At 40.4% G+C, this 24955-nt stretch overlaps 1 long non-coding RNA gene across 1 annotated transcript; it reads left to right on the top strand.

The window, feature by feature from the left end:
• Positions 1 to 148: 148 nt before the first annotated feature.
• On the top strand, positions 149 to 24955 carry LOC108930812 (uncharacterized). The gene is made up of 3 exons (XR_001965866.2): positions 149 to 410; positions 19609 to 19644; positions 24805 to 24955. It is a non-coding gene; the product is annotated as an uncharacterized LOC108930812 (long non-coding RNA).

The raw sequence follows: 24955 nt of genomic DNA, 5'->3' as shown, positions 1-24955 counted from the left end.
AGTGCCCAGTTTCTGGTGACATCGCCCACTTTTTACCAAATACTACCGAATGTAGCCTATCACAGTGCCGGATTCGGAAACCGCCTTACGATTTCTCCTGGCCACACCCACACCCATCCCACACACGTGATGCCCAGCTCATCAGTCACGTCGTCAATGTTGCTCTGTTGCTCCAGTAGCGGAATTGGCTGTTTTTCTCTCTAGAATAAATGTTAAATGCCTCTAAACACAGAAACAAATTAAAGACGTTTCCTGGTAAAATGTGCAGTGGAAATCGCCAGTTTACGTTTCGACGTGCAGTGAACACCAAATATTATAAAAATACAATAACCAGTTGTATATTACCAGTGTGGGCAAATTGCCAAGATTATGATGGGCGGAAAAGAGGATTAAGATACGGAATACCCAAGGTAATTTGATCAGTTTTTATGGTATTACATTTCTAGCTGTAATCCTCTAGGGCTGTCACGTTCAGTATTGTTATTGGCATTTTTTTTTTTTTTTTTACCTGGTTATGGTTCAGGGCAACGTCGTTAGATTACCAATTTTGCAATGATTTATCCATTCACGCAGCAAGATGTTCTTACTGTTTCACTTCAGGGTAAATGTCATGCTGAAGGGTACAGTAGGATCAGGGGACCAAACCCAGAATCTTCAGATTGCGAGGCAGTAACCCTAACCATGATGCCACCTGCTGCCAGCAGGCTGTAATGTGAAATCCCTCTAATTGAGGTCTGGCACAAAAGGTCTATATTGTCACAAGTCCCTATTATCTTGGCCTATACAGCCGTTTTTAAACACCGATTAATAGTTTTTAGTGTAAAGAGTAGTACTGAGCTCTGCCCATTTTCTGTTCATTGTCATTGAAATCAGGCACTGGGTTTACTTTGAGATCTGTGCTTAAGCTCCTCATTATCAGTGATGCATCACTTGTCCTCTCCTACCAAGCAAGCGTGCGAGGATTACAGCTGAACACAGATCAGAATGTGGACATGAATGCAATCACATTCATTGGCACATTGGCAAACAAAAATGTGAATTTGGTTTGGATGGCTGTTCTGCATTATTATTATTATTAGTATTATTATTATTATTATTATTATTAGTAGTAGTAGTAGTAGTAGTAGTAACAGGCTGCAAATTTAATTAATGATCTCATTTTGCCCTTTATTCTGGGTCTAAGCACCTGTTATTAGGTCCTTATTTAATGATCAGTTATCATCGGATTGAAGTGTTTTCTAAGTGTTTTATGAAGGTACCTATACTAAATGTATACGAAGTTGGCGAATATGTAGAGGAATCTTTGGACATTATAAATGGTCATAAGTATTAAGCATGCTAAAATCCTCGACATCAACTCAACTGCTTGTAATGTTTGAAAACAATAGGGAATATATTGTTAAAGCTCTTTTAATTTGTCATAGAACCACTGATTGACAGCAAGTAAACATGACATTAATGCTCTTTCCAGTGTTTAAGAAAAGTTCATAATGCAATAAATTATTATTTAAGTATTAAAGTGTTATTTAAGTATTAATTTTTATTTAAGTATGTACCAAAGCATAGTTATGCATAGCGTAAGGCGACATGGGATAGCAATGTCCACGATGTCCAATGTCTTCGGACCATTGTGATGGTATATTGGACAGTTAATGATGAAAAATGAGGGAAAGAAAATTTAACATTGAAAGACAAGCCAGAAATACTATTACAAAATGCGCCGTTGTCATTGTCATGCATAAAATACTTCTGTTTTGGGTTTTTTAAATTAATTTTTGGTGACACATTTTCCGTCAAGGAACCAATTATATTTTTTTCTCATAAGAAATTATGTTAATTTGATCCCCTCGCAGCAGGAATTTGCCTGACTGGGTGATTTCATGGCACAAATTAACCCCATTAAGACAGAGATGAGTGTACATATATAGTATCTAAAAAACACAGAGCACCAGTGCTGGCAATTTTCTACTGCGTTGCGTCCCGTTTTTATGTTGTTTTATTTGCTTGCTTATTTGTTTATTGAAAGGCACTGGGGAAAAAATGAGGAAAGTTATCTTTGCATGTTCCAAGGCATAACTCAATATTATGACTAGACATGATGTCATGCTAATGTCAGTTCCTTCACATTTGCAAAAGAGTTAATAATACATTGCTGTTTGTAACGACAGGAAATAATCATTTAATAGTGACATTTAATGATCCATGAAGATTTTTTTTTCTTTTTTTTTTTAGATTTAATGTGTTAGAAAAAAAATAAGAATTCTATTATTGAAGAGGCATAAAATGAAACCCACAAGACATTGGAGGGGAAAAAAAAAAAAAGAAGCAATTATGTTTTGCTTCATTTGAAAAGCAGAAACATTTGAGAAATGGTTCATTAATTCATTTCATTATTTCCCCAAAGTCACAGTGCTTCAAGCATTAATTTTTGTTTCATTATTATTATTATTTTTTTAAGATTTACATCGACAGAATTTTATTTTTATCCACCCAACAAAATAACTTGTTAGTCACCCTAAATCTTTTACTACAGAGCTCAGAACGATAAAACACACACGCGATGGCGTCCCTAATGATTATGAGGAAGGTATTCATTCAGAGCAGCCGAGAACTGGCGCATTGTCGTGGGCACAGTCATAGATCAGCGTGGAAACACATCCGGCCTGGCATTTCAACATGGGTTTGCTGCCTCTGCAGAGCTCCGTTGAAAAATACTAATGGGAAAGGCCGATGCATTTGCAAATGAAATCTCGCATTTTTCCTCTTTTCATTTATGTAATGTAGGCATTTTTCATACACTCTCAGCATGGAGTCTTTTTTAATGTAAAAGTCTGGATCATAACTGAGCTCAGGGATGGGTGCACTGTGGAAACTATCAACGGGGGTGGGATGGGGTAGTAATGGCTAAATATTCAGAGCAGCAGTTTAATTTCTTTGGTGAAAACAACATGTAAGGAACAACCGCTGCTTATTAAATAGCCCCAGTGTGATGCATAAGGTTATTGTGTGCTCGTTTAAGTCAGGTTCGAGCCTTTGGAAAGTTAACACACGATACCTCTTACATAATAATAATAATGATAATCATAATAATAAGAAGAAGAAGAAGAAGAAGAAGAAGAAGAATGTGAAGGTTGCTGGTTCAAGTCCCAGCTACTGCTCTAGTGCCCTTGAGCAAGTACTTAGAATAAATTTCTCCAGTAAAAAAGAAAATTACCCAGGTATATAAATGGGTAAATCGTTATAAGCTGCTTAACGTTGTAAGTCGCTTTAGTGGAAGGTATCGGCTAAACGAATTAATGTGATGATAAAGAATTTGTCGTTATCTAAACGTTAAGTATGAAATATTCTACAGTGTACTCTTTATAGGTAACTGTGGTTTTGGCTAATAAAAAAATACCATTTCATTGTATGCACTTTTGTTTACTCTGCATTGTATGTCACTTTGGGGATTAAAAAAGTAGTAAGTTAATATATGTAAATTGAGCTGTGGCACCCTGCCAAAGTGTGTGTCCTACCCTGAGAACCCAAGTGGTTTGTCCCTGCCGATTTTCCCACCCTCTACTCAAACTACCGGTCAGTGAATGGCATAGCGTGGGTTCGAACCACAGTTTTATGTACCCAGCTTGTTCTTTGCATAGAGGATACACCTTTGTAGTTTTAATGTGATTCAACACTAATAATATCCTGTTTTTGCTAATTAAAATATAATATTTTGCAGCTGCTGTAGTAACCCATCATCACTTGAAGGACAAAAAAGATTTAAAGTAATTAAAAACATTAATTCATTAGGTAATTATGTGCGTGTAAGTAACCCCACAATGGATGTTCTAATTACAAACTTAAATATTTAACTAGAAAAATCCCATTGAGATAAAGTATTCATAGGGAAATATTAATCAATTTTTCATTTAGTGTTAATTATTTAAATACAAGTTCATTATTTCATTTCAGAGATATGATACATACACATGCCATATATGCCATTGGGCAATAAAAATTAACAACTGAAGTTATTACATTGTTACGCTGTTGCGCAGTTGCATTCAAGACTGATCTCACATTGTGTTTCTAATAAAAAAAAAGAAACAGTCATTGCTTAAAATTTGTTTATTTCTTAGCTTGCTTACTTATTACTAAGGGCTGAATCCAGCTGGACTCCAGTGGGTGCAAAATGAAGCCCATGTCAGAGTTTCTGTAGATAGTACTATAATAATATGCAATTATTTGTGTTCATCATTTAACTTATGATCAGGCGAATTTGCATTGCTATAATAATGAACTACATTCAGCCGTGTGGAACGCAAATTAATAAAGAGCGGCGCCTCGGCGAGAGGCTCATGGGGTCAGGGTTTACAGAACGAGATGCACAGCCAGCCTAAAGGAGACGCTGTGGGTCTCTCACAGATGCTGACACCACCGACACACCACTTTCTTTGGCCCAGAATGGGACAGATGATTGGAACTCTCACTTTATCCTTTTTTTATTACTTCACTGCACCCAGACCTACAGTATTGCATATGCATACAAATACAAAAAGGGAAAAGGAAGTAGAGAGCAACACACAATAATATGTAACATTGAAATTTTCATTAAACTTATCTGCCTGTAACGAAAAAAAAAAAAAAAAAAACCTTTTATACAAATTTACTTCAACACTGGTTTTGTGGAACAGTTAAAACCTCTCCCAAACACATCTATGGCCAAGGCTTTGTGATTTTCTTAATAATGAAGACTATTGAATATCTGTAAAATACACAGAATGCAACTCAATAAAGCATGTTCAGAAGCCAATAAAAATAATAGTTTTATAAGCCTGAAATATTTGATTGCCCAGTAATGTTTGAAGGAGAAGTCTTCCCTGCAGCCACACGAGAGTAGAAAAAAAATATATATATTACCATGCGGAGCAGACTGGCTGTGCTGTTTATTAACGTTTAACAGGAGTTGAAATGAATGCTTTCATCTCACAGAGATTAAATATTGAGCTGGATTATGTTTACCAACACTAGTGATGCAGTTGCATTGGGGTGCGGGTTTTAAAATAGTTGCAAAATTACTTTCTTAAGGAAGTCTTTGCTCCATCCATCCATCCATCCATCAGCTGCTTGATCAGTGCAGGGTCATGATGCTCTGGAGCCTATCCCAGAAGCACAGGGTAGGAGTCCAGTTACATACTGGAAAGGATACCAGTCAATCATAGTAACCTTTACAAATTTTGGAATTTTTATCTTCTTTCAAAACACCCGTTGTACAGGATCTATTAGGTTGGGGGGGGTAGTTGTAGCTGCTGGCTGTGGTTGTGAAACCTACAGTTTGTAATCTCTTGTCATTCCTTCGCTTAGCTTATACAAAGGAAAGCATGGTAAATCCATTCTGTGAACACTGCATCTCCCAACGGCTTTTATGGAGAGTTATCTTTGAATTGTTTTTTGTAACACAGTCTATTCTGAATTGTCATTCTTTGTACTTGTCTTCATCATTTCTTTATTATTCTTGGGTGGAACTTAGTTTCAATTTCTTGGGTCTTACGGAATGCTCGCCTTGTTCCGTCGTCTTTTTCCATCTTCAGTTTCTTTACAGATGATGTTATAAAACTGCTTTCTCGCCCCTTTTGGGAAGCTCTTTGGAAATTCTCTGTTCAGTTCCTTCATAACATCATTATTTTTCTGGGTTTTGGTTTCTTGTGAATCATTTTTGTCGCGATCAATACACTGTCCAGGTGACAGTGTTCTTCAGAATCGGGTAATTCTCCAGCAGTTGACTTCGCAATGTTGTGTTTCTGCACTCCTCTACGTACGCCTCTTTATACATTCTGGATGCATGCTGATGATGGCACTTAACCAAACTGTGGATGTGGACTATGAAAATTAAATTTGCTCTTTTACTACATTTAATAGTGCTGACACTTATTATTATCTGTTGCTGATAGCAGTTTGGGTGAGAAACTTCACTTTTCCCCTTGATTATCCAGGAGGATTTGCAAACACAGGTCTGCAGAGACATTTATGGATGCAGATATCATCTGATGAACACATGCGGTTAATCAGCCAGAAGTGGTTAAATGTACAATGACGATAAAGAAGCAATAGTGCTTTCAGGTTTATGCTGGTTTCCTTGTGTGTAGAAAATATACACATCACTTTGCAGTGTAGTGGACATACAGATATTTACAGCTATTGCTGTGCGAAATAAAATTTGCTGCAGACAAGGATTCTTCCTTAGGAATCAACAGTCATACATTTGAGAATATTCTTATTGTGTGCAGTAGCCCTTAAAGCAGTGGGGTCACTAGGGTTCGTGTCACCCAGTGCGGTAACTCATGGTGTGACAACCCCCCATGGACCTCCTTCTGTACCAGACCATACAAAATCCTTAGTAATGTTTTTTCTACTAATGCTACTCGTAAATCGTAATTCCCCTATTTCACTGAATGCAATGGCAAATCGAACAGTAGTGACTTAAACAAATAACAAAATTAAAATTACACCTTTAAATTCTAATATTATACGCACAGCCTAAATATTTTTACATTTACACAATTTCATGTAGTTAAAATGAAAATTTGGTAAGAAAACGATAGAATCCGAAGTAAAAACGTTTAAGAGCTACATCAAAATTATGTTTATTTTAACGTTATTGATATCGATTCATAAATACTAATTACCACAATATTGTAGCTAAAACACCAGAAAATGTGACGAAATCAGTCGCTATAAAACCACGAGCAGCGGCCAAAAAAGAACGTGCTTGTAGTGCGTGTAGGCGAAACCACGTGATTTGAAGCATCACTGTAATTGTAATTGTAATTGTAATTGGGTAATAATTAGAGCGCTGAGCGGAGCGCATTGGAAGATTCAAAAAGTCAATGAGCACAGAGTTTTATCCTTGTAGGTATATTGATACATGTAAACTGGGCTTTATTACGAAAAATGTTTTCTTTTTTTTCTTATTACTAACTATTTGGATATTTTTATAAAAAAAAAATACATTTCTACTGAAACACTGCACAAACATTTTATAGACAGTCATTTTGGTGTCACCTCCTCTGACAGTGTCATCCGGTGCGGTCCGCATCCTCCGCACCCACCCTAGTAGCACCACTGCCTTCAAGAACTAATACGTGGTATAGCTGTCGAACATCTTCAGGCTGATGTTAAGATGAGCGTAACTGTATTACTAATTTCCTCTCCTCTGCTGCCTTCTGGTTTTTTTTAACCCGCGCTTGTTTCCGAGCCATGTGTCATTGTTGTTATTACTAATGCTGTTTGTTGTATGTTTCACATTAATAGACTCGGAAGTAACCAGCTTGGAAGAGCATTTTATAAAAATTGATTGGATTGTAAGTTGTAAACTTAAGCATTTAAAGGAATAAAAGGGGAAACAAATGAAATGGGCTCATTTGGGGTTCGATAAAGTGAACGCTTCCCTTACTAACTCAGTAAAAGATGTTAGCACATTACGAGAAGAATAACACCAATTTAAGGAGATGGATGAGAAAGATCATGATTTTATGCCTTAGTTTTGCGCACATTTACAATTCGGTTTTTAACTCGACCGGTTTCCCTGTAGGGGCATTTGGGGGTAGAAGGTAGTGCAGATGCCTCACAGTTCCTGACCTATGGGTTTGGATGGGGGTCTGAAAGCAGCTCAGTCTGGGTGGAGCTTCCATGTTCTCCCCACTTTCGCGTGAGTTTCCCAAGTCAACCCAAAGACAGGTGTTGCAGGCAAATTCGTGATTCTAGGTTGTCCGTAGCTTGCGTGTGGGGCATTGCCCAGTGGTGGGCTGTCCATGGTGCACCCTGTCTTACTTCCTGTGACCTTGCACTGCAAAGGCAGTTATGTACAATGGATGGAAACTTTCCTTGCAATCATCACATAACCCACCGATCATAGATATTTTTCTTTCTTTACAGACGGTCCCCGAGTTACGATGGTCCGGCTTATGATTTTTCGACTTTACGATGGGATGGTGCGATAGCAATACGCATTCAGTAGAAGCCATACTTCAAATTTTGAATTTTGATTTGTTTCCCGCGCAAACGATATGAGGTGCGATACTCTCTCGTGATGCTGGGCAGCGGCAGTGATCCGCATCTTCCAGTCGGCCACGCCATTGCTAGTGTATACAGCTGATACTCTGCAGTGTTCTGTGTTGCCAATGTTTTTTTTGGATACCTCCCTGTATCTACATCGTGTTTTGTGCATCCATCATGTCTACGAAATGCCCATCTGTGTCTCCTGCTATTGGCGGGAAGAAGAAGAGGAAGGCAATTTCTCTTGAGGAGAAACTCAAGATAATTGCCCAGCATGAAGGCGACAAGTCCGTAATGGTCATCGCACGTACGCTAGGCTATGGTGTTCGGTAGGTTAGGTTTATTAAATGCATTTTCGACTTATGATGGGTTTCTCGGAACATAACCCCATCGTAAGTCGGCAACCGTCTGTATTTTACAACTTGCTGAGAAAATTCAGGGTTCGCTGCCACCGCACCAACATACACCTCATTGTCAATTGCCATCACGCATTGCTGTCAGTGTGGCCTTTCCCAGGATGCACTTTCGCTGTCACGTTGTCATTGTCACCCTCTCCACCTAATCAAGGAAGATTGAGTTTGAGTCAAGTTATTATGTCCTGAAAGAGCGAGATGACTCTATTTTCTTCAGATGTGGCAGCTAACAGTTAGAACCTCTGCCCTCAGAACATATTATCATTCCTTATTAATACTGTTCCGCGGAGCCCCGTACTGCTGGGCTTAATGAATGGCTGTGATTCAACAGAGGCTGTTTCTTTTTACTCCAATTTAGTGCTCTGTCTGCCCGAATGGCGAAACACTGGCCATTTGAAAGCTTAATGTACGGAAGCGGGGGAGCAGGGGATGATCCTTGTCACCCTAAGCTTTCCATTAAAGGTGGCAAGTAAGAAATGGAATTAAATCATGGGGGCGCGAGGTCTGAGGGAAAAGGGACGGGTTCTGCAAATAGGCACCGTTGTTGTTCATCAGCTGCTGGGAAAGTTGATTAAATCCCTGTGTTTTGTCAACCCGCTCGTCTCCCGCCCCTTGCCATTTTTCCTTATTGTCCGAGCGCAGAGCTTCACGCCGCTGAATTACAATCGCATTATCTCCTAAGGCTCATGTCACAGTTTTTCGGCGGTCACCAGTCCCCGGACAGACGCTGATTTGGACACGAGGTTCGGATAACACGCGGGCTCATTTAACATGGTTGTCCATCACCAAGTAGATTAATCTGATTGACAAGAAATTAACCTCGTGCAGTTGTTTTTATTTGGGGGGGTGGTGGATGATCATAATTAATAAAAGCAGCATTTGGTACGCTAAAACACAGATTATATATACAACACCAGCTACTGCTTTCGGATAAATGGAAAGCAATGGTGCCATATACAGATGCGCCTCGATTTACCATGGTTCGACTTGCGAATTTTTTGACTTTACGATGGTAAGCTAGCAATAGACACACATTTTCAGAACCGCTTGTCCCGGGGAACCGGAGCCTACCCAGCAACACAGGGCGTAAGGCCAGAGGGGGAGGGGACACACCCAGGACGGGACGCCAGTCCATCGCAAGGCACCCCAAGCGGGACTTGAACCCCAGACCCACCGGAAAGCAGGACCTGGTCCAACCCACTGCGCCACTGCACCCCCGCTAGCAATAGACATTCAGTAAAAATCGTACTTTGAATTTTGAATTTAGATTTTTTTATTCCCCCCCAGGCAACCGATATGTGGTGCGATACTCTCACGATGCTGGGCAGCTAGAGCGATCCGCACCTCCCAGTCTGCTACACGGTCGCTATACAGATACTTCCCGTATCTACGTTGTGTTTTGTGCATCCATAATGTCAACAGAAACGCCCATCTGTGTCTCCTGCTACTGGTGAGAAGAAGAAGAGGGCATTCGCTCTAGAGGAGAAACTCAACATAATTGCCCAGCATGCCCAGTAATGGCCAGCACACGTATGCTAGGCTATGATGTTCGGTAGGTTACGTGTATTTAAATGCATTTTTGACTTACGATATTTTCGACTTGCAGTGGGTATTGCGAAACGTAACCACATCGTAAGTCGGGGACCACCTGTATGTTGTTTGCTGTGTTCTTTCTTGACATTTCAGCAGAAATAAGGGAGATTACATGCATTTGGTACAAGACATTTCAAAAACTGCTAGAGCGGCAGCGTTCAGACAGACGAGCCAGATTTCCAGTGCTCTTGCGATCGTTCAACAGAGCAGTCAGGCTTCCGCTCAGGTGCAAACCGGCAGAGATACTTTTGAGTCTCGAGACTCCTTTGTCGTCTCAGAAGATGAGCAGAATCCAAGTATTTGTTCCACATGGCTTCATAACCTCTTTGGGCATCCGCAGCAACAAAACTAGAGAGAAGATGCTGTCACTGTCCCGTGCCTCCTCCGAGCTGAACAATAACCAAGTCTTCAAAGCGAGCCGAACGCAGGACTCCAGGGCAGGCCTCCCATCGCATTTCGCATTATTAAAAAAAGAATGGAATATATTGTTTATTGTTTCCACGGTTACAAGCAAACAACTCATTAGAATGTTTTGCATTAACAAAAGCAATTGTGTGAAATGCTCTGCATGTTACAGGCAGCAAATATGAGCCATTTAGGCATATTGCTATTCAACAGAGTTAGAATTATTATTAAAATTTAAAATGTTCTTGACTGCTTATGCATGTGATTTTTTTTTTTTTCTTTTACCCTGTTTGAAGTACACAGCCTAGGGTCTTTATTTATTTAGTTTTAACATCCAACAGTAACCTTTTCCAGAATGCTTCATTTTCTACTGCTTTTGCACAAAAATGAAGGCAATAGAAGTGACTGAATTCTCAAAAAAAAAAAAAAAAAAATCTTTACGAATGTTTATGGGGCGTTCTTGTAGCTCTTCGCTTGGTTCAAAACTCCGGTTCATAATAAAATCATTAGCCATGGTTATTTGCAAAGTAAACGGTCTTCAGAATACAATCCCGGTGTGGTTGTGTTACAGGGACAAGCGATCTTGTACCAGAATTCCACTCCAGTGATGATTGAAAATGTATTCATCCACATGTTCCAAAGACATTTATTAATACAGCAAGTCACTTGCTTGCATCAACCTTTAAGTAAACGTCTTGAACCTTGTGATGAAACTGAATGCCAAATACAAGTGCCTATAATACTACTGTTGGGGGGGGTTCATATACGAAACAGTGGGAGTCAAATATGACAGGTACACAAGGAGTGCGACAATAATATAAACAAAGATGCACAACTTTATGTTCGCGTAGAAGAAAAAGCCGAAAAAGCCAACGTGCTTGATATTCAAAGTGTGGGGGGAAGAAAGAAAGTTCAAATGAGCCGTCCCGAAATAATGACCTAAATACATTTCAATGACAAAGAGCAAACCTGTCAAGGCTCCCAGTTCCCTTTCTGTGGGAAACCGGTGCGGCGACAGGAGCCGGAAGATCGGCAGCCTCGCCGAACGATTTGGGACAGGAGTGCAGGAGCGGTGCGGAGATAAGCTCATTGTTAATTTCTCGCCGCTCCTCACCTTGTCACAGCTGTCCCCGTTCGTAAGAGTCTCCTCACATCCCCTCTGCTCCGTTGCAGCTCGGTGGCGCACAGGCCCATTTGTATGCTGCGGTTTGGTTTTGGGCGGAGGGGGTTGACAAGACCTGACTGGCATCAGAAAGTCTTGATCCCCACTAACACACACACACACACACACACACACACACACACCACTCACACACTCACACAAGAATTCCCCTTCCAGGTTTTCACAGGTTTGTCGTCGTAAAAGAGATAACTGCTCTGGCTTTCAAATGCAGATTCAAAGTGAAATTGTGTGTGTCCGTGTGTATATATATCTCCGTCATGAATACAATCTGGATTTTAAATGGCATACATTTTCAGGAGAAAATGAAGTACTTCTGTTTACCTTGAGAAAGTGTCAGTCTGGAAGTGGGAAGGTAAAACAGACCCCCCCCCCCCAGCATTGGCTTAGAATAGAAAGTCAGTACAGTAGTCAGTATTTGCTCCCATTGATGGCATACAGAGACAGAACAACCCACTAGATGGATGGACGAGAGAAATGCAACCAGTGATAAATTCATAACTCAGCAATGATAATGATATGCAATGTAATGAGTTTTTACTGACGAGTTGGTTACATGTTCAGTGAATTGTTTTCAGAAAAATTCATAATCCAGCAGTGCTTCCCATGTCAGGTATCTTTTTCATTTATTCTTAAATCATTGATTGATTCATTGACTGATTCATTCATTGATCCAGCAATTACTGCTTCTCGGATGCAGGGCCATGGTGGTTCGGAAGTTATTCCAGGAACAGAAGATGTGATGCAGGGTCCACACTGGATGGGGCGCCAGTCCATTGCAGGGTGATCTCTCACACCCACACACACACACTCACACTAAGGGCAACATCACCAATTCACCTGAAATGTGTTTGGACTGTGGGAGGAAACCAGAGCACCTGGAGGTTGCTTACTTAATTGCTTACTTGTAATTTGTTCTCATTTTTTTGTGAAATGTCCACATTTAAAAATCTGTGTATAAAAATCTGACTAATATCAGGCAAGATAGATGATGGTATTGCATGTTCCTAACAAGTCATATTCTTGACATACAGTAGCTGTCAACATGTTTCTGCAGGCCTGCTCTGGGTTCTCGTCCTCATCCACGGCGTTCAAAATGAACACAAACCCCCCACAGGTCATCAAACCATTTAAAACGCAGAGACGGCGAGCATCATTTTGGGCCGTGTTATGATTCCGTCACCACAATGTAAAGAGGGTTAAGAGGCAGGATCTGAGCTGTGTGGTAATTTGAGACAAAACAGGTATTACGGTCGGGTAACAAGCGCTCCTTAGGGAGAAAACACAGCGGCCGGGGAGATGGACTACCCCACCGGCTTTTATGTCCTCCAATTTAGTGGCCCCGAACGAAAGAATCCCCGGCCTTTATCACATGGCGCCTGTTCCACATGAGAAAATCTGCGACCTGAGGTTTTCCGGGAACAATCTATTGTCCGGCTCAATGCGGTCGCATTTCTTTCATCATGGCTTCAGGAGCTAAAGTCCGCAGAGAATGAAAGAAGTATTGAGCTAAATAGTAATGGTGCTGGTCAATATTTTAGCTTTTCGCAACTTTTAATGGGATAGTCCGTAACACAGTGCAATTTAATGGTAATTTGTACCTGAGCCACTGGAAAAGGTGTGTAAAAGCACTCAGGGAAGCCAGTAGCTGCTGCAGATTTTGGCAGAATAATTTCTTTTACTGATGGAAAAAAGAAAACAGCTTGTCTTTTATTTAATGATATAGCCTTTATACTGACAGTTTTTGTGCATGCAGCTCTTGCATATACCTGAATGCTAAGTTATTGTTTTAATATTTATCTGACACTTTTCTTCAAAGCAGCTTACAGTGTTAAGTTTACAACTATTTACCCATTTATACAGCTGGGTAATTTTACTGGAGTGATTTAGTGTAAGTACCTTGTTCAAGGGTACTACAGCCAGAGGTGGGGATTGAACCTGTAAGCTTTGGATCCAAAGGCAGTAAGTAGCTCTAACCACTACACTACCAGCTGTCCTATAATAAAGTCATTAGCCATCATCATTAGAAAGTTGTCATTTTCATTATAAATTCCTTTTTTCCCGATACTTTCCAAAGTGACTTAAAATATTAGCTTTGTGCACGAAACTGCTTGTATCTCTTTACCAGTTTATGCAGCTGGGTAATTTTTATTGTACCAGTTTATTGTTAGTATGATGCTCAAGGGTACGCCAGTTTCTGGGTTCAAACCTGGGCTGTTCAGGTGTAGTGCTTTTTGCAGTAAATGTCTAATAAATCATAGGAGTAGCGGGGCGGCGCGAGCATAGGGCAACTTTTAGCAAGTTTGTACAATTTTTGAATATTTCACTCACCTCTGGTTCTGTATGGCATATAGCATCGCTGCTTTATACGTTATAAATGACAAGAGGTGTGGCATCTTACTACAACATCTGCCTATCTGCTGGGGGGGCTTTTGTTGACCACCAACAAGTCTTTCCTACCGCCTCTGCCTCCTACACAAGTCCCTGCAGGCTGTTGGGCCTCCCCAGCCTTCAATGACAGATGGGCGCGATCCCGCCCGGTCCTCACGCAAGCCATCGATCCAACGGAGATGTCCAGGCACTTCTGGGCAGCTCTGCGGTACAGAGCAAATAGATAATCACACCCTGCTCCATCTGCTCAGACAAATGTGTCTGAAAAAAAAATTAAAGAATTACCCTCTGAAAAGCCCCGGCAGCCCGGCGTCATCTACGCTTTTAATATCGCCGAGTCGTAGTAAAAAGAATGACTCGTGCGCTGACTGGTCGTTGGAACCCCGGTTTTCTGTTAGAAACAGCTTCCTATTATCGGTGTTCCCATCCAGAATTGGGTGGCCGCTTTCATGAAATGACTGAAAAACATACACTATCTCCTAGTGTTGCGTTACACCTTTTAACTTGATTTTTAATCATTATTTACATATTTACACTGACATGTGTTCATTTATCAGACACTTTTCTCCAAAGTGATGCACATCTCATAGAAAATGCTATGTGTTCATTACGTTAGCAGGAAGAGACTCTTAGACATAGACCTGTGATTCTTAAGTACAGTTAGTTTGTTACTTTGTTCATCACACAAGTAGCTGCATAAAACCTTATCAGAATATCGATAATTCCTGATCACCTTCCTAGTAATATATATATGTGTACCTTTACACAGCTACTCCTTTAATGTAACGTAAATGTTTATATGTATCTCTCTATGTATATATTTGAGAGACATATAAACATTTACGTTACATTATAAGAGTAGCTGTGTAAAGATTTATCCGGACATGATCTTAAAGTTATAGAGCATGAACATTTACACCTCGCACGAACTTAAGAGATGATGGGCGAAGTGAGTCTGGAAGAGGTGCGTTTTAAGACCCTTTTTAAATGTGGACAAGGATTCAGCAGTTCTGAGTGAGAGGGGGAGGTCGTTCCACCACAACGGAGCCAGAACCGAGAACCTCCGTGTTTTACCTTTCGACCGTGGAACCACCAAACGGACAGATCTGGAAGAACGTTGCAGTCTGGTTGAGGTGTAGCGCGTGATCGAGTCTCGTAGATACTTAAATCATTATGGCAAATTCTACACTTCTTTTTGGAACTTGCTACCTATAGACCTCCTTTATCTGAAATTTTACCTCTTGTATTCGTGAACTCTTCAGCCTGGCATCTCATAGTCTTTATTCTTTGCTATAGTCTCACTTATTCATTTCCTACGGCCAGTCAGGTCTGGCTGGACTCCCCTCAGATGCAGAAACTGAAAGCATATAATTCGATGATACAAGTGGTCATTAATATAGTGCGTTCAAATGTCTGGTGTGCAGGATATCAGGAAGCCTTATGGCAAGCAGAGAAAGGAAACCATATTTACGGTAGGTAAAAGTTTATAAATGGGTCAAATTCTACCAGGAAACAACCCGAGGGTTAAAAAAGTCGAAACACTGCATGTACACTTTATTCCGTTGTTTGTATTTACGACCAGCACAAGGAACTCTTTTGTCTTTGATGTGCACATTTCTTTACTGTTGGAGCCAGTTGAGCTTTCACACCAATTCCATTAGATACCTACAGAAAAAAGCATCATCTGTTACCATAATGCTACCAAATGCCTTTTTAGCGAACTCCTAATGAGTGGGTAGATTTGCACATTCTTTACATGATTACAAAAGCACACATTTGACACTCTTGCCTGGTGGGTAATTAGCTCCGAAATGATACCCCGTTTTTTCACACGCCAGTTGTTCTGCTTGCATAATAAAACCACGGAACCCCAGCAAGATGAAGACTCAGAGCTCAGAGCTGACATTTTAGGTCAGACATCAATAGCCATTTCCTTTTTGCACTATTACAGGCTGAATTATGAATATAAATATGAATTTATATGTGAACTGAAGAATTGAAGAACTCATTTGTGCTTTGAATGGCAGTAGTGGTTAAGGCACCGGGTCCGAACTCCATCGCAGAAGCAGATTTTTCCAAACCTGTGTTTCTTTCCCAAAGCCCAGACTATGTAATCAGTGTGTGTGACTTTGAACAGCTGCAAGAAATCTAAGTCAAATCACAGCAAACAAGGGTAATAATATCAATAAGCCGCCAATTCAATTTTTCTTTCCACGGAAAGCTTCCCGTTCACATGTACATTTTTCCTGCGGGCCTCTTTGTTTTCCATGCTCCATGACTTCCAGGACAAAATGAAATGAAGAAAACGTTTCGAAATTAAGGCTGAAGGAGCTTTACTGAGTCTCTTTACTGTTCTGTGAAGAGCTTGGTGTGTATGTGCCATGAAAATTGGGCAGCACTGCTCTCTCGCAGCGCCTGGGTGGTGCGAGGACGTGGGTTTGATCCCCGCTCAGTCTATGTGGAGTTTGCATGTTCTCCCCGTGTCTGTGTGGGTTTCCTCTGGGTGCTCTGGTTTCCTCCCACACTCCAAAGACATGCTGTTCAGGTTCACCCATTGTGTGTGTGTGTGTATGTGTGTGTGTGTTCCACTGATGTATGGATGAGTGACCCATTGTAAGTAGTGTATCCAGCAGTGTAAGTTACCATGGTGAGTAAGGTGTGTGGGCAGATAACACTACATAGAGTTCATTGGAAGTTGCTTTGGAGAAAAGTGTCTGCTAAATAAATGTAAATGTATGACACTGAGCACTTTCTGAAGCCTTTTTTTATTACGCAAATTTAGAAAAAAAAAAAAAAAAAGAAGAAGTAGGAGAAGCTGCCGTACAAAGGTTAGTCCACTCCCATTGTGGCCTGCGACCTTTGCTTTAGACACGGTCTTTGTCAGGGTGCAGGGGAGCAGAATGAGTCCTGCTGAGGTGTCTCCTCCATGCGAAAACTTTCAAAGTGGTGTATCGATGGGTGGTGGGCAGTTACATTACCCAGTCATGACAGGAGAAAGAGATTTCCAGCTAAAGGCCTGGGGATATCTCCATTTTTTATGCCCTTCCACGAAAACCAAAGGAAGCACTGTGGCACGTGGAGTGTTCCCCTTCATGTATGATCTGATCCAATAAATAAAGCCCTCTTATCTTAACCCTTATATTATTGACTATGAACACTGAAAGTGCAAGTGACGTCTGGAAAATTCTCAGCTGCTTTAAGAATAATGAAGAAGTATGAAGTATTTAGTTTATTTCAGTCAAGTCAGCCTGTCCCTTATCCCCCCCCCCCCCCCAGGAAGTCTTCTAGGAAGCAGTAGGTGGCGCTGTGGCTCTTCCAAGCTCTTCAGGCCTGAGAGTCATTTAATTACATTAGAGCACAGCAGCAGATTAGAACAAAGCGGCAGGATTTTCAGCGGCGCAGCTCTCCTTTATCCACACGCAAGCACAGCCAACCGGACGGATACGTGGCGTGTGCCGAAGCTCAGCTACTGCTCTGCCATTCGAGACTCAGCTTCTCGCCGAGAGAACGGAATCAAGGCTGTTTTCACGTGCAATATTGTGCATCTCGAGCACAAACCGGCGGCACCTGTGTCTGAGGATCTGCCGTGCGGAGATACTCAGTTTAAAGCCAGGCTGCTTGTGCGGGGAGAAGAAAAGCAGATAAATGAAAAGAAGCTGAATTACATACCGTATGTGTTATTAATGATAAACCCTCATGCATAATGAAGAACCATTTGGCACCTACACCTCACCTGTGGCACCCGAGAGAAACAAATAAGGCTTAAAAGTGCAATCCAAACGCCATCTGGAATGAATTAATTTAAGTCCCTCATTTTGGGAACGAATAATTTTAACAGTGCAAGAATGAATAAAAAATAATATTGAACCATAATCTATACAGGCAATTCTTATATGAGGCTTTTATTCTGTTTTAAAATTCAGGATTAATTTGCTAATTAGAAGTGAGCAGTGTATTGGAACTTGGTTCAGTTGGGGACTGGGTTGTGGGGACGTGGATCACTGGGATTAGTTTGATGGCTGGGGGGATGAAAAGCAGTTCCATCTCTTCGGTCCCGAGCAATTAACTCTTGCCTATATGGGCATGCAGCGTGCACAATGATTATGCACGCTTGCCTTTAGTCTTCGATAATGCAGTCAACAGCAAGGGATGAGAAGGGGACCTTGGAGAGTGAGAGTCAGGCGGGATGGGGTGGAAAGGGCTGGCAAGGAACTGTGACTGTACTAAGATGCTGAGTCGTCCACTCCAGACCTCTGTTTCAAGGGCCTCCTTTGTCTGCAGGAGAAAGCTTCTGTAAACTAAGCAAGCAGACTGACATTCACACCTGGTTATTATTATTATTATCATCGTCCATCCATCCGTCCACCCTGCCATCCATTTTCATTAACTGCTTGTCTTGATCATGGGCATGGTGGTCGAGAGCCTACCTCAGAATTACTGGGAACAAGGCTGAACGGGGTACACCTTGTATAATAATAATAATAACTCGAATCCCAGACCCGCCTAATATTATTATTATTATTATCATCATTATTATTATTATTATTATTATTATTATTATTATTATTTGGGGGCGCGGTGGCGCAGTGGGTTGGACCGGGTCCTGCTCTCCAGTGGGTCTGGGGTTCGAGTCCCACTTGGGGTGCCTTGCGGCAGACTGGCATCCCGTCCTGGGTGTGTCCTCTCCCCCTCCGGCCTTACGCCCTGAGTTGCTGGGTAGGCTCCGGTTCCCCATGACCCTGTATGGGACAAGCAGTTCTGAAAATGTGTGTGTGCATTATTATTATTATTATTATTATTATTATTATTGGCTTAGGACAGGGCTCCTTGTGCTGATAAACATTTCGTGCCGCTGCTGGAGTTGAAACGAAAACAGCATTAAATTAAACATAATAAACATAATAAAAGAGATGCTAAATAACATTTATTCCTTTCTAATACTTTAAACCTTTTGTAACACAAAATGAAATATAGAGGTGGGTTGTGGATAAAGGGGTTTAAATGTGGGTGGCTGGTCTTTGAACCTGAAACACAGTGGCTACATGACATGTTACAATGTGCAAGGATGTATAGTAGATTCGTTGTCCACAAGACTGAGGAGGAATATGATCTATGCTGGACTCCTAAGTGGACTGTCCCCCGATTATAGCAAAACCTTCATATGTGAGTTTCATGACTGACAAAGTCAATCAAACTGGTTTTTGTCTCACATACACTTAGATGCAGTTTCGTATGTCATACCACATCAACGCTACTGAACTCCTGATGCGCTGGTCCTGTAGCGTTTTCTTTGCGCTTTTGTTCGTTCATTTCTGTTGGAATTACCATCATGCCATGTCTTGGAAGGAGTGAGGTGTGATTCACCCGCGTGACTTATTTGTGAGCAAACTCTAAATGACAGCAGGTTTTGTTCTTAAATGTACCATTGATTCGGTCCAATCGATTCATCCGAAGTGTACAAAAGTAGAGGAAAAAATCTTGATTTTCATGGCACTATAGCTTTTTATGACACCACGGGTATTTTAGGTTCACTTCTAAGTTTGCTTCTAATGGCAAAACGGTCTTTGAACATCTATGTGTCTTGATTCTTAGGTCTCCGGATCCGGTTACCTAACGGCAGCCATCTTCGTAAGTACAACATCAAAGTCTGTTCGCAAAATAGTCTTGCATCATGGAGTTTTTTTTTTCCTTCTTCATCACAGAAGGACCATCAAAAAACGGCAGAATTTAAAAAAAAAAAAAAATAAAAACAAAAATTGATTTTTTTTTTTTCTTTAAAACAAATTTTAGAACCGCTGAGGTCAATCCACCATGAAAAAGTGTGAGGACAGCCAAGCTGTTAATATCAAACATGGCACAAAAATTGCCACAACACAATCAGAAGTACTGCTGTCCTAGAATAACTGTCTAATGCAACTAATCGTATACTGCACATACATGCATAATCTTTCTAATCCAATAAAGCTGCCCCATAGCACACTAAAATACAAATTGTGCTATAACATAGACAGACCAAAGCTACTCTAGATTTCTGCAGAACATTTAGTCTTAATTTAGGTTTTTTTCTTCTGATGATACTTTTGATGCGGTAATAACAAGAAGAAACCACCGTGAGAAAGTGTTGGTGAGAGAGGGAGAGACTTTGTTAGGCTGGAATTACCTGTAAACAGATGGGTAATGAGATAATTAATATGACAGTGTCGGTTGTAAGCAAGCTTAATTTTGCAATAAACCTTTATTAATACAACCACATCGGTGATTTTGCTGACTCAGGCAACAGTTTAAAGCTGTATAAGATAATTAAAAGCTGACAGACTGCTATAAATAGTACCCAGTTTACCCCAGGTTTGATTTTTTTCTGACATCTCAAACAACCTTCTGATTTTTACACTTTTTGATGCATAACTAAATTAACTGTTTCACTACACATGAGCAAATGAAGAAGGTTTGCTCTTCATCTTTTTATAGTAATTAATCAAAGAAAGTGAGCAGACGGTAGGTTTGATGCTTGGATGAGGCATTGCATCTTGCAAGATGTAATGCTGTGAATGCCACATAAAAGGTCAAGATAAACTGGAGACAAAACCTGGACAAATCATTAACCTGCTTCGTGGCATTTTGGTATTATCAGTATGAAATCCTTCCGTTCGGGCTGGAGGCAGCACCAGAAAATGTCTTCACTTATGCAACTGGGGCACTGACACAAGAGAAACCCCCACGCTGCTGGAGAACCCATCCCAGCAAAGGAACAGCAAGTGAGGGGTTAATCTCAGCTTTACTGTTTACCTCAGTTACACCACAAGTGAACAGATGTGTGCTTGTACACATACACGCACCCAATACACAGAGGCCTTCTTGTCTGTCTCTGGGTGATGGAAGGAGGTTGGTTTTGGAGGATTGCTTGGAATATCATGATTGAAGTTATTTCTTTTTTACTGCTTTAGCTGTAATGCACACATGATTATATTAAAAAGAAAAAAGAAAAAATGTTAATTAAAAACATTGGGAAGTGGAAGAATCTTGCGAATATTTGTGAAAATTGTGAAAATAAGTGATTTTTTATTTTTTTTTTAACTCGGTCCCAGTTATTTCACCATTTTTTCACTGGTTGCAGTATGGTGAATTAATTATTATTGCATTTCTTTAAGGACAAATACACAATTCATTACTCTTCAGGTGATATGCTAAGGTACAACAGACCCTCGATCTGTGCTCCACATCCTGTTCTCAATTTCATAAAAGTGTTAATCTTACATATATTAGGCAGTCTCTGTTTCTAAGGCTGAAATGATGGGTATCCTAAAATTTCTGCTCTGACTACTGACCAAGGTATGCTCGATCAAAAGGCTGGTATGAAAGTTTGCTGTGAAACATAGTCTGGAATTACTATTCCCTATACCTGTACTCTATTACACACCCTTGCACTTAGTATCACTTCAATGCCAATAAACACGGCTGTTTATCCTTCCGTGGCTCTGCAGCTGCCCCCGGAGCTTCACCAAGGTAGATTACAGCTTTGCTCCAACAACAGATGGCAGTATAGCTCTTCACCAATCCATCCTGCACTGACTCCCAAGGCGCTGGTCCTGAGTAGAGCACCGTAGTGTTTCCCCTGTTCTTTAGATGTATGAAGAGTTATTTTTATTAGTAATCAACAGTAAATGATGAAAAATGAAGTTGGGGAAGATGCACCGCCCATGTCCTGCCTAATGCAGAAACCAGAAGACAAGAGCTGCACTGCCTAATAGGATTGGTCGGAGATTGGACTCCTCTTGGGTTGGGTTCCGATGCTACCAGAGGGACCGTACTCAGCGGCCGTCAAAGTATGCATGAAAAAGATAGGGGGATTTACACCCAGCCATAATCCAGGAGCGGCGGCAGGGGGGCTTGGCTCTACAGCTCTTTTTGCTGTCCCTAAAGGGGATAACTGTTTAGCAGCTGCTCACTCCTTCACTGTAGGTTTTACCTGCCACTTTATCCCTTGTTTAAAAAAAAAAAAAAAAAAAAAAAAAAAAAAGGCTATATGAAAGTACAAGGAAATCATTCATTTGTCCCAAAAATACTTGGAATGCTGCAGCTCTGTTGCCTGATTCTTGCATTATTGAAGGCATATGTCATATGTTCAAATCCAACAGGGTACATTTCTCTTGTGTGTCTAACTGAGATATAGCACTTGACCTAGATTGATTCAGTGAAAAACAGCCAGAATCAAGGAACTTGGAGCTTTGACGAATCCTTAGTTTTATACTCCCATTAATTTGATGGGGGCAAGCAGTTATTCTTACATAGATTTATGGTTTGAAGACAATTGATTTTGTCAAAATATTGTGTCATTTATGTGGTGTGTAAAAGTTTTTATTCTTCCACTCATTTCTGAACAGTTTAAGCTGACAGCTACTTGTGATCATTAATAATTATGTATTTTAGCTGAGGCTTAATGATATATAGTGTGGGGCATTGATCAGTCTAGGAGATCAACAAATGGCAAATCTATAATGGAGTATGGTGCTGTGCAACCTGACCTTTGCAGAGCACAGACCTGGTAGGTATAATTAGATTTGGCTCTCTATATGTTTCTGAACAGACTGTCAAGCTTGAGGAACGTAACGTGAACCACCTTTTCTCAAAATCAATCACCATGACCGATTCTGACTCAGTCATTACTGTCTTTTTTTTTTGGCCTGAAGATTTTTGATTAAATTCCCAGATGGCTCTAAGGAAAGGTCCAACACCGCCTAGGAGAGATATGACACTGGTCACGACATTTGCATCGTCACGGCTACAAGATCCATTTTAGTGGGTCACCGGCTCAGTAATTTAAATAAATGATTTGCCACTCTTCATTAGAACTAAATTAGTATTTTATTCCTCTCTTAGAAGATGAAACCATGCTGCATGAAAAATAGGCAACATGCACTTTTTGCATGCAAAGTTTAAAGGGGATTTTAGTGCAGGTCTTTTTGGCCTTCTAACCTCTGAGTGGGCTTAATTGGTGCTTACAGTTAAACTGCCAAGGCTCCCGGGGACACTAAAAACCAAGGAGAATAAACAACATGTTTAAAGAATACATAAAAAGCTGTGTGAAATCATTTGCACTATAAACATCTCCTGCCAACTGGAATTTTATTGTGTTGTTACATATAAGACTTCACATTCATCTTTTGACAAAAGTCAGACTGCTCTGAGACATGTAATGCTCACTAGCATTTGGCTTAAAAAGGCATCATATTATATTTATTTTGTGTGAATAGACTCAAGGATGTACCTGACACTTTTTCCTCAAATTCTATACAGTGAAACAAAAAAAAAAAAATGTTGTCAGAAGTGCAGTTGTAACAATCCAGTGATTGTTAGATAGATAGATAGATAGATAGGGATTGAAGTTTGCAGAAGTATATAAAAAATGCACAAAAATGTGTTTTGATAATGGGCGAAATAGTGAAGAATAATATAGAAGAGATTCCTTCTGCGAAAGATGAGACAATTAAATTGGCATTAAAGAGATTACATGTGTTGAAGGTACCCCTTGGGTTGTCACGCTCTCAGGTACAGAGTTGTGCTCCACAAGCGAGCAGCGGATTTAGCAAGAACCTAGCAGAGAAGTAGAATCCCACAGAACAGTTTGGCTGCAAGCGTTGACAGATCGGCCTTTCTTCACTCGCACATTTATTTTCCATAAGGCAACTTAAAAGGCAGAGAGTGAAGCTCTTTGTATGATGACATGACAAGAATGATGTAATCTCTGACATGTCGTGTCCTGTTCAGCTTCCAACCCAATGAGACTTAAAACATCAACACATAAAGAACTATTAAAAAGGAATAGTTCAGATAGATAGATAGATAGATAGATAGAAAAGAACTACAGGCAAGAAATGGTTCGCATCAAGAACTTTTCTATAAAAATCGAGCGCTCTATCTGTGCTCCTCATATTAATATGGACGCCTTTTTCCTACCTTGGGGATGCAATACTTGACCTAGATTAACAGTATAAATCTGTGTCACAATATCAGCATCACGTTACAGTCCTGCTTTCATATTCACCCCGAGCTTCGCGCCACGTGCAAACTGCACTTTGAAGAACATTTCTGTTTCGCAGTAATTGGAAGTCGATGACTCACCGAATTGTCCTTGCGCTGAAGGAATTGGTGGAGTTTCAGAGCTCTCAGTGGGTTGCTCACAGTCAGTGGGTATTGTTTCATATTAAAATGAGAGGTCTGCCGATATTGGACATGAATTAAAAATGTCCATGAACGTTACTCCATCTGAGCTGTACGTTCATCTCCAAGATGCAGAGAACTGAAAACTGAGATACAGCACTATTGACAATTGTGACTACACCCCCCCTGGACAACAACTCTGTGGAACGAACTGGACAGAATAGTTAAAGCAGAGCAGCACCCAAGTGTCCTGCTTCTCAGAGAGTTGCTGCAGAAGAGCTGAGAAGACATGGCACCTCATTTTTCTCATCAAACTTTTTGGCCAAATGCCTCTTGAACATAGACAACTTCCTACCAAGTGTACTCAAACTTCTGACCGATATTTCATTATTTGATATTTTTATGAACATTGGGTGTATTTGGAAACATTCTATGCTTTCTGGCAAAAAAGTCTGTAAAATCATACCATACTGATGATAGTTCCTCTGTCCTTGGCATCATTCTTAGTCAAAGTCAGCTCTTAAACATGGTTTTCCAAGGTTTTTGTGTATAAATACAGCCGGTGGTGTTTTGTTTTTATTTTCATAAATGTTTCCCTCATCTGACCCCGTTTTCTTGTTGTGTTTATAGTGAATTTAAGCCACACACATGAAAAAATACAGCTGAAAAGGACTTGGCACCAGGATTCAGAAGAACTCCTGAACTCAATTTTGGACTAACCATGAAATCTGCTGGAATCCCAAAATTCTGTTTAAAAAAAAAAAAAGAAAAAAACAAACAA

This window comes from Scleropages formosus, chromosome 5 (genome assembly GCF_900964775.1).
Source record: "Scleropages formosus chromosome 5, fSclFor1.1, whole genome shotgun sequence".
Taxonomy (NCBI): domain Eukaryota; kingdom Metazoa; phylum Chordata; class Actinopteri; order Osteoglossiformes; family Osteoglossidae; genus Scleropages; species Scleropages formosus.
The sequence above is the reverse complement of the archived record's forward strand: the minus strand, read 5'-3'. Positions and strand labels throughout refer to the sequence as shown.